We start from the raw sequence: 6,094 nt of genomic DNA on the forward strand, positions 1-6,094 counted from the left end.
CCCTTCCTTCCTCCTGTGTTTCCATCTGTGTGGTGGCTTCACTCCTGTAGGCACTGTTCCTCTAAGATAGATAGGTTTCCAAAATGGCGTCCCCACGGGTACTAGGTTTCCAAAATTGCATCTCCAGGGATAAGTGGGAGTCCTTCCTGATAGTTCCAGAGGAAAATTCCTGGAGGAAAGGTTCTGACTGAGGCCAGAGGGATGGAATACTGTGGTTGGCTAACCTGTGGTGCTGAGGAAGGGCTTGTCTGTTATCAGAAGTGTGGGGGAATTCTCGCTAGTCAAAAGGCCACATTGAATTTGTCTCTTTCTCCAGAGCTCTGTTGAGTTATTGGCAAACAGTAGGAGCTTCCTAAATGTTTGTTGAAGAAAATGAATGAATGAATAGAAATAAAAGAATGAATCTGTGACTTGAAATGTTTTCCTTTTTGCAAAGAGGCTTTTGACCCTATGACACTCTCTCTAGGATATTTCTCACTGACTACAGAAGTCAGGGATTTTGTTATTTAACCATTTCATGGCCACCTCTGTGTCAGCTTACCTTAAAAGTACTAAGGTATGAAAGAGCATGACTAAAATACCAAATCCCTTGGCTACCTTGGGGGTTTCATCTTCAGTATAGGTCTGTTAGGTCAAGGGTTTAGTTAAGTGTGGTGTGTCCTCATGAAAGCTCCGTCTGGAAATCAAAGAGCTTCGTGGTGAGTCTGTGGTGGGGTTGGGGCTAAAACATAGCTTTGAGTCTCAGCAGCTTGTCATTATCAGCATGTGCTTGCCTTGAGAGCTATGGCAGTTTCTGGTGACCTTATTGCAGACAGCAGTCAATCCACAACTCCTCACAAAGGCTGGTGATTGAGCAATAAGCCTTTTGAAAACTCTTCCTGAGATCTTTCATTCACATTCACTGTGTTCAGAGAATAGAGAATTTCAAAGACCCTTCATCATTTCATTCTCACCAGAGGTTATTCCTTTTGTCACTAGTGAGAAAAATCACAGAGTCTTAGAGAAAAAGAGAAGGACAGCGTAAATAATTTCTGCAGCTCGACTCCGGAATCTGTGAACCGCAGTCGGTGCCGCATCCTCAGCCCGTCGCCATGGCCGCCTACAAACTGGTGCTGATCCGGCACCGCGAGAGCGCATGGAACCTGGAGAACCGCTTCAGCGGCTGGTACTACGCCGACCTGGGCCCGGCCGGCCACGGGCCACGAGGAGGCGAAGCGCGGCGGGCAGGCGCTGCGAGATGCTGGCTATGAGTTTGACGTCTGCTTCACCTCAGTACAGAAGACAGCTATTCGGACCCTCTGGACAGTGCTAGATGCCATTGATCAGATGTGGCTGCCCGTGGTGAGGACTTGGCGCCTCAATGAGCGGCACTATGGGGGTCTAACCGGTCTCAATAAAGCAGAAACTGCTGCAAAGTATGGTGAGGCCCAGGTGAAGACCTGGAGGTGCTCCTATGATGTCCCACCACCTCCGATGGAGCCCGACCACCCTTTGTACAGCAACATCAGTAAGGATCGCAGGTATGCAGACCTCACGGAAGATCAGCTACCCTCCTGTGAGAGTCTGAAGGACACTATTGCCAGAGCTCTGCCCTTCTGGAATGAAGAAATAGTTCCCCAGATCAAGGAGGGGAAACGTGTACTGATTGCAGCCCATGGCAACAGCCTCTGGGGCATTGTCAAGCGCCTAGAGGGTCTCTCTGAAGAGGCTATCATGGCGCTGAACCTGCTGACTGGTATTCCCATTGTCTATGAATTGGACAAGAACTTGAAGATTGTCAAGCCCATGCAGTTCCTGGGGGATGAAGAGACGGTGCGCAAGCCATGGAAGCTGTGGCCGGCCAGGGCAAGGCCAAGAAGTGAAGGCCAGTGGGGAGGATATTGTCCCCAGGAGCACCCTCCCTGCCCAGTCTTGTCCCTCTGCCCCTCCCACCTGCACATGTCACACGGACCACATCTGTAGACATCTTGAGTTATAGCTGCAGATGGGGACCGGTGGCTCCCATTTTCATTTTAGCCATTTTGTCTTCTGCACCCACTCCCTTCCTACAATCTAGTTAGAATAGCACTTCTAGAGCATAGGTTCTCAGTCCAAGCTGTGGAAAAGCTCCCCTTATCCAACAGAGTTTAAAGGTAGTAACTTGGGTTTTTGCGAGCTCTTTGTTTACTGAGGACTTGTGGGGAGGAATCATGCTAACCATGACCAATGAGGAGAAGCAACAGAGCCTGTCTGTCCCCAGGAGCCAGTCCTCTGCTCTTCTGCAGTCAGGCCTCTGCCTGGGGGCTCTAGTCATTCCAGTGGAAGATGAATGTAACCTGCATGGTGATGTGACAACTGTTTCCTCCCTGACCCTAGAGGACCTGGCTCTAGAAGTTTGGGATCAATCCTGAATTTAGTTATGTGTTACATTTACTTTTATTTAAAAAGTATAGTATATATAAATAATACAAAACAATAACCCTTCTAGGGTTTCTTGTGGCAGTTGAAATAGTCCCACATGTGGTCATCAGAAAATAAGCCATTCCTCATACCATGATGGGATCAGTTCCTTGACCTCTGAGGGGCAGGAGTGCTTCCTGCTGTGTGTGTTAGAATCCCTTCCTGCCTTGTTTCATGGCAGTGAAATGCCCCTTGGTCCTGTCCAAGTGTGTCTTTCACTGATTTCTGAATCATGTTCTAGGTGCTTAGCTCTGCCACATGGGTCCAGTGTTCACCTGAGCGTAACTGTACTAAATCCTTTTTCCAGATCAGTATAATAAAGGAGTGATGAGCAATAATAATAATGATGATGATGATAATAATAATAATAATAATAATAATAATAATAATAATAATAATAATAATTTCTGCAGCTCTCAACCTTCCCAGAAAAACTCTTAACCACACCAGCCAGGTACATTCTTCCCGCTCCCCGCCGCCCCTTGGTATTATTTAGTTCTCACCTACTATACAATAGTGAGGGAAAATAGTGAAAAATCAACCCACAGCCTCATTTCCTTTAAAAAGGTTTTCATGTTTTGATTTCTTTTGATCCCTCTTATTTGCATGCATTCCAGTATGAAGATAAAAATACCAATTAAGTTTTTCACATAACATTATTTCCGACCTTTCATCTCATTGTTTTATTTTGTTCTTAATGAATGTCTGTATTGTCTTCATAGATTTATTTAAAGGAACAATGTTATTGATACAGCTTAGCTGCTGCTGCCATTATAATGTTCCTCAGTGTCATGGAAAGGAAAACACAGTAGCAAAAGGACAAAATCATATTTGTTATTTTTAAAAGCTGTTCTTTTTAAACTCTTCTGGTTTGAGAAGCATGTAACCATGAAGAGTTTATTTATATTGTATGGATCATTCAGTTGAAAACTGCAAGTAATCTTTGCATTTAAGCATCCCAAATTATTTTTCTTTTTTAGAATTTTTAATTGACACACAACAATTATACATATTCATGGGGTACAATGTGATGTTTCTATAGATGTATACATTGTGTAATGATCAAATCGGGTAAGGAGCATATTTGTCACTTCAGACATTAATCATTTCTTTGTAGTGGTAACATTCAAAATTCTTCTAGGTATTTTAAAATATATATCACACTGCTATGCCATAATAGCACACCACAACCTATTCCTCATAGCTAATTATAAATTTGTACCCGTTGACCAATCTTTCTGCATTCTCCCGTCCACCTTCCTCTCCCTAGTCTCTGGTAACCACTGTTCTATTCTCTATTTCTGTGACATCAGCTGTTTAGATTCCACATATGAGTGAGATCATGTGGTATTTGTCTTTCTGTGTCTGGTTTATTTCACTTACCATGATGTCTTCCAGGTCCATCCGTGTTGTTGCAAATGGTAGGATTCCATTCTTTTTTATGGCTAAATAGTATTCAGTTGTGTATCTATACCACATTTTCTTTATCTGTTGTTCTGTTGGTGGACAATTAGGCTGATTTTGTATATTGGCTATTGTGAATAGTGCTGCGATAAACATAGGAGTGCAGATATCTCTTGAATGTACTTATTTCATTTCTTTTGGATATATACCAAACAGTGGAATTGCTAAATTATATGGTAGTTCTCTTTTTAATTTTTTTAAGGATCCTCCATACTGCTTTCCATAATGGCTGTACTAATTTACATTCTTACCAATTCTCTCTCTACATTTTCCAATATTTGTTATCTTTTGTCTTTTTCATAGTAGCCGTTCTAACTGGAGTAAGGTGATAGCTCATTGTGCCTTTGATTTGCATTTCCCTAATGATCAATGATGTTTAGCATTTTTTCATATGTGTGGTGGCTATTTGTATGTCTTTGAATGTCTATTAAAGTCTTTTGCCTATTTTTAAATTACTGCTTTTTTTTTTTAACTATTGAGTTGTTTGAATTCCTTATATGTTCTGGATTCTTTTTTATGACACATTTCCTGTCCTCTGATAAATGCAGTCATAGAAAAAAAACAACATATTGATAACTTAGACTAGATGCTTTGACAGTAGAGTTGGTGAGAAGTGCTTATACTCAGGGTAGGTTTGCAGCAGAAGGAAAGAGATAAACTAATTATGTTTGAAGGCCTACTTTGGTGTAGAGAGAAAGATTAGAAATGTTTGCCAAAAACAAAAACAAAAAAAAAATTGGATCTCTGCTGGCTCAGTGGGATAGAACTCATCATTTAACTGTAAGAGAACAAGAACCTTTAAACTCACTGAGATACATATATGACTAAAAAAAAAATTCCTGCAGGAATGGGTGGGGAAATGGTGGATTTTGGAACTTGTTAATACATGTGATTGACAGGTCAGTGGGATCCATTGCCAAAGTGGTAGGAATCATTCTTAGGAAATTTTGATCACTACTGAGTCAGGTACATGGATACCCTGTAAATCTTACTTCTGATTACAAAGAGAAGATCTCTTTTCCAAGCCTCTACCAAGTAAATTATTTTCCTTTACATTAAAACAAAAATTGCAGGCCGGGCACTGTGGATCACATCTATAATCCCAGCACTTTGGGAGGCTGAGGCGGGACGATTGCTTGAGGCCAGAAGCTTGAGACCAGCCTGGGCAGAAAAAAGAGACTCCATCGCTACAAAAAAAAGGACATAAATTGGCCGGGTGTGGTGGCATGTGTCTGTAGTCCTAGGTACTTGGGAGGCTTAAGTGGAAGGATTGCTTGAGCCCAGGAATTCAAGGCTGCAGTGAGTTGAGATTGTATCATTTATACTCCAGCCTGGGCGACAGAGTGAGAACTTGTCTCAAAATAATAATAATTGCTTTACTTACTTTTCTCAAGTTGACAAGTTCAACTTGACATTGTAGGTCCTGAATGAAGGTCATTAACAGGAAAGACAGGTACTGGGAGGCTGCATAAGCACTTTAATGGGAAATTAGTAATTTGGAAACTATAGGAGCAAATACGTTGCACTGTGGCTCATTGTTTCTGTTCATGAAGGGATTTATTTTTGTAGAATAGGGCTGCGCAGGAGAGGAATTTATAAAATCAAATTGTAAATGCTTACTTGATTTCTTAAAGACTATGTGATGTCAGGCAAACCATTTACCATCTCTGGCCTTTTATTTCCCCACCTATGAAATGAAATTAGAAATTCCTGCTCTATCTGCCTCATAGAAATATTATGAGCTTTAAATTAGATGAAGATAGTAATGATAACACCATTACATTTGACATTTAGTAAGTACTTACTGTGTGCCAGGCACTGTGCTAAGCCAGACACCGTGCTAAATTTAGTGGCTTAAAACAACAACCATTTTATTTGCTCACAATTCTGTGAACCAGCAATTTGGGCTGGACTCAGCTGCATGGTATTTCTGCTTTTCTTGCCTGGGATCATGCATGTGACTGCAAATTATCTGTCAGCTCTGATGGCCTAACTAGTCCTCTCTTGTATGTCTGGCAATTGGAAATGGCTACAACTGGTTAGCTGAGGGGGCTTCAGCTGGGAGTTTGTCTCTCTTCCATGTGATCTTTCATCCTCCAGTAGGTTAGGTCAGGCTTCTTCACATGAGACTTTCAGAGGAGAATTCCAAGAGGTGTGAGACGCTGCAAGCTACTTGTATTCTAGACCTGGA

General features: G+C 41.7%; 1 pseudogene; it reads left to right on the top strand.

Moving 5' to 3' along the window:
* The first annotated feature begins 1,091 nt into the window (after positions 1-1,091).
* LOC111521944 lies at positions 1,092-1,862 on the top strand (annotated as a pseudogene).
* Positions 1,863-6,094: the final 4,232 nt, after the last annotated feature.

Source organism: Piliocolobus tephrosceles, chromosome 9 (assembly GCF_002776525.5).
Source record: "Piliocolobus tephrosceles isolate RC106 chromosome 9, ASM277652v3, whole genome shotgun sequence".
In the NCBI taxonomy this organism is placed as follows: domain Eukaryota; kingdom Metazoa; phylum Chordata; class Mammalia; order Primates; family Cercopithecidae; genus Piliocolobus; species Piliocolobus tephrosceles.